The 13718-nt window shown below is 36.3% G+C and overlaps 1 protein-coding gene and 1 non-coding gene across 3 annotated transcripts in view; one reads left to right on the top strand and one right to left on the bottom strand.

The window, feature by feature from the left end:
• Positions 1 to 13718, top strand: part of EPC2 (enhancer of polycomb homolog 2) — a 124095-nt gene that overhangs the window by 15249 nt on the left and 95128 nt on the right. The window lies entirely within an intron of this gene.
• LOC118012698 lies at positions 12522 to 12628 on the bottom strand. Its single transcript, XR_004679770.1, has one exon. It is a non-coding gene; the product is annotated as a U6 spliceosomal RNA (small nuclear RNA).

Genomic DNA, 13718 nt, shown 5'->3' with positions numbered 1-13718 from the left:
AGTGAAGCTTGTCTTAACACACATAGTTTCTTTGTAAGGCGCATCACAGCCTTCTTGGTCTTAGGAACACTAGACAGCACTTCAGCACTACACTTGGGGAGCCTATAAACAATGACATCAACAAAAAACCACAAAAACGCAAAAAAGTGGCACTAAAAAGAACATTAGAAGTACACTTGTTTACAGTGTGAGAGCTGAAACAAGGAGAGTGTCACCTTGTTTGACCTCAGCTGGGAAGAGATGACTGGAGCGACTCAAATGCAGCTCTGTACATTCTTTGAATGACTGTGAAAGTACTGCACATAGTGATTTGGGGGGTCACAAATTTTGGGAGTAGGTGAATTTGCAAACACAGAATTTGTGAGTAATGAGGATTGGCTGTACATACGTTTTTCCCCTTTTCATTTCTATTTTGTTAAATGAGCTACTTACTGATTTTATGATTCACTAGAGATTCAACCCACAGTGTGAAAAACACTGTTTGATTCAGCAACATATGTTATATATTATTTATTAGTTATGCAATGATAGGTAGCAAGTGATATTAAACTATATGTATGTAATTTCCTTCCTTTCGAGAATATAGGGTTTAATCTTGATAATAGGGTGCTGTGGTTTTGGAGGGTACATCCTCAGGTTTGGGTTGTAAAGTATCCCTGATGGCTGGATTGTGGAGGGCATCGCACGGGTGGCAGAAGGTGGTGGCGGCGGCAGCGGCAACAGCACCAGAGGTGGCGACTAGACACTAGGCTGGTTATAAAGCCAGTGCAACTGGAAATGTGATTTCTAGTTATGTATTTTCAGCAGATTTGTGACAAGACACTTTGGATGCCTTGTGGATTAGGGGATTTCAATTAAGTCTTAATTTTATATCAGGGATTCTTAATTGAAGTCTCTGGTACCTAGATAGACTTAATGGGGGTCTGTGAACTTACTGATTTTTTCTTTTAACCACAGTTTTATATATATGTCTCCTGATTACTCCCCTCATCATCAGATTATTAATGCAGTAAATGACCTAGAGGAGGTTAAGAATTACATTTTAGTAGATAATACAGATTACTTTTCTCATTATTAATCCTCATTGCATTTGAATCACAAAGTTCTAGGTTTCCTGAGAATTCTAAGGCATTCAAAAAGCTTTAGACTGAGTTTATACTGTTTTGAAATGCAGACTGTTTACATGGAAACATGTCACTGAGGAATGTAAATGTATTGAATATAAGAAAAATTCTTTAAGCACAAAATTAATATTTAGATATTGTTTGCTTGTATTACAGTCAATTTGTGTTTAGAAACAGTGGCATAATTAAGATTTGCCTGACTTGTTATTTGCTGTTAGGAGGCACAGGAAGGTACTCATTCTGTAGAGTGGTAAAGCAGTACAGAATGATTATTGGAGATGTGCTCAGCCATTTGAGCATTTCTTGAGGTAGCTAGTGTCTCTGGAGATTGGAAAAGCAAAACCCCAAAACATCCACCTTGTTTTATGTTTTTGAAAATACCCACCTCTTCGTTATAACGGTATTGTTTATGCTTATTTGTAAAAAATTCAGAATATACTAAAAAAGTATAAAGAAGAAAATACAGATTGCTTGCAATCCTACCATTCTGAGATATCCATGGTTGACCTTTGGGTGGATGTACTTTCTTCCATGCTTTTCCCCCTCTGTATTTGTATATTTATAGGTACATATGTATAGGGGTGTGTGTGTGAGTGAGAGAGAGAAAGAGAGAAAGAAACATTTGCTTTTTAACCTGTACCTTTCAGATTGAAAAACCTGTGGAAAGACTGACCCAGCCAGTCATCTTGGCAATTACTGGATTAGTCACTGTAGCCTGAGAGGTGGCTGGTATAAGAGAACGGCAGTTTGCGTTTTAATCATTGGTGTAAAGGGAGTTTGGAAGGAAGGAATAGTGATTCCCCAAAACAAGAGGATTTAAAGCATAAATACAATTGTGTAAAAAATGCTGGTGGGATAGACATTGATTTTAATTTATTGATACTATAACTAGGTTGTATTCCATTATATATATTTAGGGTAATTTAATCAGTTCCCTTTTGATGAATATTGGTGGTTATGCAGCCAAAGTTTTCAGTTCTTAATAAAAAAATGCTTCAGTTTTTTTAATTGAAGTAAAGGTGTTTTGCCTTCTCTCTTAGGTTATTAACCTTGTTTTCTTGTAGAACTTGTATAATTTGTTCTAGTTCACATGGCTCTGTAGATCCATTTTTTTCATCTAAATGGATGTCCAGTTATCCAAACATCATTTTCTAAAAAATCTTTTCTTCCTGGTTTGAGATGTCACTTTCATCGTCTTTGAAATTTCTTAGGCATTCGGATTTTTTAATTTTCTATTTTGTTTCATTGTGCAGAAGATTTACTGTTTTAATCATTTCATTGTTTTATCATTATATATTTATAAATTTTAAAAGTTTATGGTGAGGCTAGTTACTTCTCCCATTCCTATTGCTCTCCTTTTTCAGAGTTTTCCTTCTGTTGTTGCTTGTTTATTTTTCCAAATGAACTTTATAATTTTGTCTAACTCAAGGGAAAAAATATTGGAGTTTTTATTGGCATTTACCATACATTTATAAATTAACTTATAGAGAATTGCATCTTTGTGATGTTGACTTCTTATCCAAGAACATGGTTTGTCTTTTCATATGTTGAAGTCTACTTATATTTATTTTTCAGGAACATTTTTCTTGCATTTGCTTTGCTTTTGGTTAAGCTTGTTTTGGTTAAACTTATTTCTAGGAATTTTACCTACTTGGTTAATATTGTAAATGTCACCTTTTTTTCCATTATATTTTATAACTTGTTATAGTTTGTATTTTAAAAACGATTTTTATATGTTAACTTTATATCCTGTGACTTTAAGTTACCTGATTGTACTTGTTTTTGCATTGATTCTTTTGGGTTATTATACAGATACCATATCATTTGGTTATAGAGGTAATTTACTTTTGCTTTTCCAAGTAGAATGCTTCTAATTGCTTTCCCTTATTTAAAATTTCTGTTGGAGATTACGTCCATTCCATGTTGAATAGTGAAGATAATAGGCATCTTTGTTTTGTTTCTTTCTTTGGTGTGACTGCCTATAGTGTTTCTCCATTAAATAAGATATAGATTAGCATAGACTGGATTATAGATGTAGAAAACAAAATGGGGGGGCACCTGGGTGGCTCAATTGGTTGAGCATTTGACTCTTGATTTCAGCTCAGGTCATGATCTCTGACCTGTGTCAGGCTCCATGCTGGGTGTGGAGCCTGCTTTAGATTCTCTCTCTCCCTCCGTGCGCACCCCCCCACACACACACTCATGTGCTATTTCCCGCCATCTCTCTCTCTCTCAAAATAAATAAATAAATGAAAATTAAAGAAAGAAAACACAGTAGGCATTTACAGTAGAATATAATAAATATATATGTGATTAATAAAAATATATGTAAAATCTCCAGTGTTTCTATAATGAATGAGTCTTGAATATTTTTAAATGCCTTCTTGGAATTTATGGAAATTTTCCCTTCAGATCTGTTCATTATTGATGAATTATAATACCATATCATCCCAGCATTTGTGGAATGAACCCCATTTAGTAATGAAATATTATTATTATTTTTTTTAAGATTTTATTTATTTGACAGAGAGAGACACAGCGAGAGAAGGAACACAAGCAGGGAGAGTGGGAGAGGGAGAAGCAGGCTTCCCGCTGAGCAGGGAGCCCGATGCAGGGCTCGATCCCAGGACCCCGGGATCATGACCCGAGCCAAAGGCAGACACTCAACGACTGAGCCACCCAGGCGCCCCGAAATATTATTCTTTTTAAAAATGTTTTTAGTCTTACTACATTATTTGTAAAAAGACTTAACAGGCTTTGGCCTCTCATTGGCCCAAGGTGGCCACTCCATATCTAAATTTATATCTATTTAAGCAGCCAACTCTGGATGACAGTAGTGGTTCACTCTCATTTCTAACTTTCCTGGAGATGGAATATGATTGGCCTAATTCAGATAAGGTATCTAGCCTGATTCAGTTGACTGTCTTTGGGGTAAGGTGAGATGATTTACCAATTTGGTGGACGGCAACACACCCCTGGGGAGAGAATGGTAGTTGAGAGAGTGGACATCGGTGGGAGTGAGACTGATCCCTCAAAAGGTGTCTAATTGTAATTTTGTATTTTGCCAATACCACATTTATAGTCATAGTTAGCAAAGTTCCAGGTTTTACTGAACAGAGTAAGATTTCTTAAGTTGTATTATATTACTGGATCACCACTGCCTTTCTTACCTACTCTACAGGACATATTTTCAGTAGTTACTTGGAGTTAAGCAAGATCCTAAAGGGCCCTTTGAGTCACCTTCCACTGCCACTGCCCACCCCACCCCAAGGGGGAAGCTCTTACTTTTAGTATAGGCATACAGTTGCGTATATCCAATTCTGACATTTATTCCAGTGTATGGGTTTTTTTTTCCTGCACACGAAGCAATTCTCTGACACCAGGGGAATGTTCTACAGTTCAACTCAATTCTTTTTTTTTTTTTTTAAGATTTTATTTATTTGACAGAGCACAAACGGAGGGAGAGGGAGAAGCAGGCTCCCCTCTGAGCAGGGAGCCAGATACGGGGCTCGATCCCAGGACCCTGGGACCATGACCCGAGCCGAAGGCAGACACTTAACCGACTGAGCCACCCAGGTGCCCCAATTCAACTCAATTCTGACACTATCTGGAGATAGCATCAGATCCCACAAGATAAGGGCTCAGTTCTATAAGACTGTTCGCCTCCCCCACCTTAAGATGCCAGTCACAAGTCCAGGTTGTCACCTGTGCATCTGACCAGCTGGTTATAGATTGGAGTATCCAATTACCACCCCCTTGGGTTCAATTAATTTGCTAATAAACTGGCTCACAGAACTCAGAGACACATTTTACTTGATGGTTACTGGTTTATTATAAAAGGATAAAACTCAGAACAGTCAGGTAGAAGGAAATGCATAGGGCATGGGCACGGAGTGTCCATACCCTCTCGAAGCATGCCCCTCTCCCAGCACCTCCATGTATCCTTCAGCCTGTAAGCTCTCTGAGCCCAGTCCTTTCAGGATTTTTTGTGGAGGCTTCATTACATAGGTGTGATTGATTAGATCATTAGCCATTGGAGATTGATCTGCAATCTGTAGCCCTTCTCCTCTCCCCAGAGATTAGGGGGTGGGACTGAAAGTTCCAACCCTCTAAATCACACGATTGGTTCTCCTGGCAACCAGCCTCCATCCTTAGGTGCTTTCCAAAAGTGACATCATAACATAAACTCAGATGTGTTTGAAAGGGATTTGTTAGGAATATCAAGACACACTTATCACTTAGGAAATTCCAAGAGTTTTAGGAGCTCTGTGCCAGGAATGGAGACAAAGACTGAGTATATATTTCTTGTTATCGTAGTATTACATGGAGCTTCAAAAGTTAGAATTTATATACTTATCTAGAGTGACATTACTTGGTTTAGCCAGAAGTTTATATTTGAAAGGTATCTTTCTAAAATAGATTTATTGGGGCACCTGGGTGGCTCAGTCGGTTGAGTGTCTGCCTTCAGCTCAGATCATGATCTCAGGGTCCTGGGATCAAGTCCTGAGTCAGGTTCTCTGCTCAGCTGGGGGTCTGCTTCTCCCTCTCCCTCTGTGCCTGGGTGTGCGTGCTCTCTCTCTTAGATAAATAAATAAAATTAAAAAAACAGATTTATTGAGGTATATTGAATAAACTGCATGTACTTGTACAATTTGATGTTTGTATGTATACACCTGTAAAAATGTTATTACTATAGTCAAGATTAATGAACATATCTATCACCTCCAAAAGTTGTTTCTTCATGCTCCTTTATAAGCTTCTGCAGGCAAACACTGATCTGCTGTCACTGTAGATTAGTGGTTTGCATTTTCTAGACTTCTTATATAAATGGGGTCATAAAGCATATATCCTTCTTTGGTTTCTTTCACTCAGCATAATTGTTTGAGATTCATACATATTATACCATGTATCAATAATTCATGTCTGTTTATTGCTGAGAATAGTCCATTTTATGGATATACCAGTTTATCCACTCATCTGTTGCTTGGTTTTTGGCTATTACAAATCAAGCTGCTATGAACATTTTTGTACATCTGTTTTCATTTGTTTTGGGTAAATACCTGGGGATGAAATGGCTTGATTGTATGGTGGGTATATTAAAACTGTTTAACTTTCCTAAAAAGCTGTTAAACTATTTTCCAGAGTGATTATACCATAAAGATACCTTTTGTGAGATGCATAGTTGAGAATCTTGCTACTCAAAGTTCGGTCTGTGGAAATGGCATTACCCGGGAGTTCGTTAGGATTGCTGAATTCCAAGTCCTGTCCTACACCTCTTGAATCAAGAACGTGCATTTTAAAAAGATCGCTAGGTGGTTCAAATGCACATTAGAATTTGGGAAGCCCTGGTTTAGAGCAGTAGTCCTCAACTCCCCCCCCCCCCCGCCCCTTCTCTAACACCTGAGGGTTTTGATATATTTCTATGAAATTCTCAAATGGGTCTGGGAGATGCTGGATGATTTTAAAAGTCTGATAGATTATATTGATAAATGCAGAGTATTCTGCCCCACCCGCACCCCAATGATTGCTTCCATTATACTGATTTTTACTTATGGCAGTAAAGTGTTCGTCTGTTGCCCATTTCAAATTTGGTAGTTTCCAGAAGAATTGCTTCCCAAGCATTTTTCAAGTATAGAGCTGGCACAGTTTTTTTTTGTGGGTTGAGAGATACTCATTTTCTTTTTGTGTAATTTCTTGGATGAGTGAATCCATTTGCTAGCTTTTTAATTTTTTTAAATGTTCTTATTTTTACTTTGCATAACCAGTGATCTAATTCTTGGTTGTCACATATAGGTGTCTTAAAATTTTCCGTAAGAGTTCTCCCTCAGTATTTAATATATGCAAAATAATGTCAGAAATGACTTTGTTAATCAGTAGATAAGCTAACTGAATATCAAATAATATCTTTTAAAGTCTTGTGTCAATGATTTATTTTGCATACTGTTTTGAATTTTCTCTACTACTCATTTCTGTTGTTGCTTGGATATTTAAGAGCAAGCCAGCCGCTGATGTTACTGTCACCTTCCTAAACTTAGTGTTGATGTTGAAGGCCATGGTCTTAATCAGCATTAGGAAATTCTCAATTTAAAACAAGGTTTCAGAAAACCAACAATTAGATAACCAAAGATTAAACATTTGTTACTTTATGAAGTGGAACTAATTAGTGTTATATAACTTCTAATTGAGTTGTTTTCCAAAAGTTGATTTGTCAGTCAGGTATTTTAGAATTATAATGGGTATGATAAAATGTTTCTATACAGTAAGATTGCCTTCACTTTTATATTTCTGCTTAAGATACCAGTTACTTCAGCCATTAAAGTCCTCTCACTCCCTTTTCTTTTTCATATCCCTACAGGCAGTTAAGATAGAGAAGCTGTGGGTGATTCAGTTCTTATTCATTGAAAATTTAACACAGCTGTTTTTCAGAAGAGAAAAATCTTTACCGTGTTATTAAATTCTAAAAGGAATTTATTGCATATGGGCACTTATCTGTTTAGTTGATAAATGTCTTTAAATTTAGTTTTATAGAAAAAAGCAGAACCTTAGTAATGTGACTTTATTGATTTTTTCTTAAAGCTAAAGCTGATGTATTTCTTTGGGAGGCAAAATTAATGAAATACATACAATGTTAATTACAAAGGCAGTATTTAGAGTATTAGAGGAATGGATGGGTAGCATGGTGAGAGCAGATATCCCTGTCTTCCTAATTTTGAGAGAGAAGCATTTCACTTAAGTATGATGTGATTTTTGGTTTTAGTAGATCCCTTTTATCAGATTGAAGAAATTCCTTTCTGTATTTTTAGTTTTCTGAGAATTTTTAGAAAGGATGTTGGATTTTGTAATTTTTTTTCTGTGTATAGAAATGATCATGGCATTTAAAAAAATTAATACGGTGAATTATATTGATTTTGAAACCAATGTTACATTCCTGGGATAAACCCCATTTGGTTATGTTTTATTCTTTTATCGTGTTGTTGGATTCTGTTTGCTAAATTTTTATTTAGGAAGATTGTATCTATGTTCACAAGGGATATTTGTAGTTTTCTTCTTCTGTAATGTCTTTTTCTGGTTTTGGTATCAGAGTAATACTGGCTTCATAGAATGAGTTGGGAAGTATTCCTTCCACTTCAGTATTACGGAAAAATTGTGTAGAGTTTGTTGTATTATTTCCTCCTCGGATATTTTGTAGAATTCACCAATGAAGCCATCTGTCCCTAGAGTTTTGTATGAAGGATTTTTGACTGTAGTCAGAGGGTCATTCATGTTATCTATTTCTTCCTGAGTGAGCTTTGGTGAAAGTTTGTTTCTTTCAAGGAATTTGTCCTTTTCACTTAAATGACAAGCTTATTGATAGGAGCTTCATAATACTCTCTAAGGTGATGTCTCCTCTCTTGTTCCTGACATTGGTCATTTGTGTCTTCCCACTTTTTTCCTCATCAGTCTGGCTAGGAGCTTATCAATTCTATTGATTTTGTTAAAGAATTAATGTTTGGTTTCATTGATTTTTTTTTCTTTGTTGATTTTGTTTCAGTTTCATTGATTTCCACTTTGATCTTGATCATTTCCTTTCTTCTGCTTACTTGGATTTAATTTGCTCTTTTTCTAGTTAGGGTAGAAGGTAAGGTCATTGATTTGAGACCTTTATTTTAATATAGGTATTGAGTGCAATACATTCCTTCATAAGTGCTGTTTTAGCAGTATTTTGCAACTTTTTGTTTAAATTTTCATTCACTTTAAGATACTTTCTAGTTTCTCTTTTGATTTCTTCTTTGACCCTGGGGTTATTTAGAAATGTGTTACTTAGTTTCTAATTATTTAGTGGTTTCACAGATATCTTTCTGTTACGAATTTCTTTTTTTTTTTTTTCTGTTATAAGTTTCTAACTTCATTCCATTGTTGTCTAAGAACATATGGTTTGAATTCTTGTAAACTTTTTTTGAAATTGTAATACACTTTTCAGAATATGTTCTGTCTTGGTAAATGATTCCTGTGAACATGGAAAAAAGGTGTGTGCTGCCTTTGTTGGGTGGAGCATTCTGTAAAAGTCAGGTTAAGTTAGCTGGTAGTGTTACAGTTTGCAGTATCTTTGCTGATTTTCTGTCTAGTTGTTTTATCTATTATTGAGAATATGGTATTAAAACCTCTGTAACTGTGGGTTTGTCTATTTACCCTTGAAGGTTATACTGGTTTTTGTTTCATGTTTTTATTGGGTGCATAAATGAGTAGGGTTGTTATGTCCTTTTGACCGATTCATCTCTTTAAGCATAATTAAATAAATTTTTTTTAACGTTTATTATTTTTAGTCATCTCCACACCCAAACTCATGAACCTGACTTAGATCAAGAGCTGTATGCTCTTCCAACTAAGTCATCCAGGTGCCCCAATGAAATAAACTTCTTAATCCCTGGTGATACTCTTTGTTCTGAAATCTGTGTTGCATGCTAATATGGTTATACAAAGTCTCTCTCACTAGTGTTAGCATTGTATAACTTTTTTTTTTTTTTACTTCTAACCTATTTATATCTTTGTATTCAAAGTGTGTTTCTTCAGGGGCGCCTGGGTGGCTCAGTCGTTAAGTGTCTGCCTTAGGCTCAGGTCATGGTCCTGGGGTCCTGGGATCAAGCCCCACATCAGGCTCCTTGCTTGGCGGGAACCATGCTCCTCCCTCTCCCACCTGCTTGTGTTCCGTCTCTCGCTATGTCTCTGTCAAGTAAATCTTTAAAAAACAAAGTGTGTTTCTTCATATTCAAACTGCTTTTCAAAGGCAGCTTATAATAGGGTCTTAACTTGTTTTTATCCAGTCTCACAATCTCTGTCTTAATAGGGTGTTGACATCATTTACATTTAACATGATTTTCTAATGAAGATTTTACACTTTTAGAACAGTTTTGGGTTCACAGCAAAATTGAGGGGAATGTACAGAGATTTCCCATATATTCCCTGTCCTCACACATGCATAGCCTTCCCCATCATCAGCATTCCCCACCAGAGTGTTAAAATTCATGAACCTATATTGACAAATCATAATCACCCAAAGTCCATAGTTTACATTAGCATTCTGTGGATTTGAACAAATGTATGACATGTTATCTATCATTATGGTATGTATGATACACAGAGTGTTTTCAATGCCCTAAAAATCGTCTGTGCTCCACCTTTTTATCACTACCCCCCAACCCTCCATAGCTATTGATTTTTTTACTGTCTCCATTGTTTTGTATTTTCCAAAACATCATTTAGTTGGAATCATACAGTATGTAGCCTTTTCAGATTGGCTTCTTTCACTTAGTAGTATGCATTTAAGGTTCCTCCATGTCTTTTCATGGCTTGATAGCTCATTTCTTTTTAGCATCGCATAATATATTCTGTTGTCTGGTTGTGCCACTGTTTATCCATTCACCAACTTAAGGACATCTTCATTCTTTTAAGTTTTGATAATTATGAATAAAGCTGCTGTAAATATCCATAGGCAGATTTCTGTGTGGTCACAGATTTTCAGTTCCTTTGCATAAGTATCAAGGGCACAATTGTTGGAGTATATGGTAAGAGAATGTTTAATTTGGTGAGAAACTGCCAAACTGTCTTCTAAAGTGACTGTACCATTTTGCATTACCAGCAGTAGTGAATGAGAATTCCTGTTGCTCTACATCCTCGCCAACATTTAATGTTGTCAGTGTTCTGAATTTTGGCCATTTTAATAGATGTGCAGTGGTATCTCCTTTTAATTTGCTTTTCCCTCATAATATACGACGTGAAGCATTTTTTATGTTTATGTGCCATGTGTATATCTTTTTTGGTGAAGTATCTGTTAAGGTTTGGCCCAATTTTTAAATCAGATTGCTTCTATTGTTGAGTTTTAAGAGTTCTTTGCATAGTTTGGATAACAGTCCTTTATCAGATTTTTTTCCTCAGTCTGTGGCTTATCTTTTCATTTTTTTTTTGACATTGAGTGGTTTTTACCCAAGTTTTTAATTTTGATGAAGTCTAATTTATCAATTTCTTTCACGGCCAGGGCCTTTGGTGTTGTATGTATGTATGTATGTATGTATGTATTTATTTATTTATTAAAAGATTTTATTTATTTATTTGACAGAGAGACAGCTAGAGAGGGAACACAAGCAGGGGGAGTGGGAGAGGGAGAAGTAGGCTTCCCGCTGAGCAGGGAGCCAGATGCAGGGCTTGATCCCAGGATCCTGGGATCATGACCTGAGCTGAAGGCAGACGCTAAACGACTGAGCCACCCAGGCGCCCCCTGGTGTTGTATTTAAAAAGTCATTGCCATACCCAATGTCATCTAGATTTTCTTTTTTGTTGCCTTATAGGAATCTTGGCATTTTACATTTAGGTCTGTGATCCCTTTTGTATTAATTTTTGTGAAGGTGTAAGATCTGTGTCTGGATTTGTTATTTTGCATGTGGATGTCCAGTTTTTCCAGCACCATTTGTTGAAGACTTAAAAAAAAAGATTGATTTTAGAGAGAAGGGGGGGCGGGGGGAGGGCAGGGGGAGAGACCTAAGCAGACTCTGTGCTGAGTGCAGAGCCCAAGACGGACTCAGTTGGACTATCCTGAGATCATGACCTGAGCCGAAACCCAAGAGTCAGATGCTTAACTGACTATGCCACCCAGGCGCCCCTTGTTAAAAACTTTTTACTGAGTTTTCTTATCCATGAACATGAAATATCTATTTATGTAGTTCTTCTCTGATTTCGTTCGTCAGAATTTTGTGGTTTTCCCTCATAGATATTGTACAGACGTGTTAGATTTACACCTGAGTATTTCATTTTGGGAGATGTTTAGGTAAACAATATTGTGTTTTTAGTTTCAAATTCTACTTGTTTGTTGCTGGTATATAGGAAAGTGATTTACTTTTGTATATTAATGTTGAATCCTGCAGCCCTGTTATAATCACTTACTAGTTTGAGGAGTATTTTGTCATTTCCTTCAGATTTTCTACATAGATGATCATAATATCTGTAAAGACAGTTTTATGTCTTAATTCCCTATCTGTATACCTTTTATTTCCTTTTCTTGTCTTAATTTCACTAGTTAGAACTTCCAGTATGATGTTGAAACAAAGTGATGAGGGGACATTCTTGCTTTGTAACTTAGTGGGAAAGCTTCAAGTTTCCCACCATTAACTATGATGTTAGCTATAGAATTTTTGTAGATAGTCTTTTGTCTAATTGAGGAAGTTCCCCTGTATTCCTAGTTCACTGAGATTTAATATGATTTTTGATATGGTTAGGTTTCACTCTGTCATCTTACCATTTCCCCTTCTTCCCTTCTTTCCTTCCTGTCTTTTTTAGTAGGTTCTGTGCCCAATGTGCAGCTTGAACTTAACAACCCCTAGATCAAGAGTTGCATGCTCTCCCAACTGAGGAAGCCAGGCGCCCCTAAAAAGTATTGAACACTTAATGGATTTGTGTGTCATCTTTGTGCAGGGGCCATGCTAATCTTCTCTGTATTATTCCAATTTTAGTATATGTGCTGCCGAAGCAAGCACTATTTTCTGTTTCTTCTGTTGGTTTTCTTTCTCTCTTACTCTGCCTTCTTTGGAATTATTTTTTTTATTCCATTTTATCTGTTTTTGGCTTATTTGCTGTAACTTTTTTTTTTTTTAATTATTGTTTTACTTTAAGTGATTGATATGGGACATGGTCATCAAAGAGGTCTGACTTATTTCCCAAAGGACACTTGATAACGTCTGGAAACATTTTTGATTTTCATACTGCGAGGGGTGGGGGTGTTACCATCATCTCATAGGTAGAAGTCAGGGATGGTGCTAAACATCTTCCAGTGCACAAGACCTCCCACAAAAAGGCTTACCTTGCCCAGAATGTCAGTAGTGCCAAGGTTAATAAATTCTGATTAGGGGTTTATAATATACAGATCTTTCTTGACTTACAATGAGCTCATGTCCCAGTAAAGTCATTGCGAGTTGAATATGTCATAAGTCAAAATGTCTTTAACGTACCTAACCTACTGAACATCATGGCTTAGCCTAACCTACTTTTAAACGTACTCAGAACACTTATATTAGCCTCAAGTTGGGCAAAGTCATCTAGCAGAAAGTCTTTTATAGTAAAGTTTTGAATATTTCATGTAATTTATTGAGTACTATACTGAAAATGAACAACAAAATGGTTGAATAGGTACAGAATGGTTGTAAATGTATGGGTTATTTACCCTCATCATTATGTGGTGGCCTGCGAGCTGCAGCTCACTGCTACTGCTCAGCATCACAAGAGGGCATTGTACCACATGTTGCCAGCCCAGGAAAAGATGAAGATTCAAATTTTGAAGTATGGTTTCTACTGAGTGCGTATCATTTTTAAACCATTGTAAAGTGAAAAAATCGTAGGTTGGATCGTCATAACTTAGGGACTAGCTGTATGTCTTTAGTTTATCACAGTCTTGTCTTTAAGTGATACCACTTATGTACAGTGTAAGAACCTTATTATAGTGTATTTCCATTTATCCTTGCCCGGACCTTATGCTATTGTTTCCATACATTTTACACTTGTAATAAACCCTGTAACACTTTATTATTTTTATTTAAATAGCCAATTATTTTTCAAATACTTTTAAATGAT

This window comes from Mirounga leonina, unplaced genomic scaffold, assembly GCF_011800145.1.
Source record: "Mirounga leonina isolate KUSES-001 unplaced genomic scaffold, KU_Mleo_1.0 Mir_151, whole genome shotgun sequence".
NCBI classification, from domain to species: domain Eukaryota; kingdom Metazoa; phylum Chordata; class Mammalia; order Carnivora; family Phocidae; genus Mirounga; species Mirounga leonina.
This window is presented reverse-complemented; position numbering and strand designations above follow the sequence as displayed.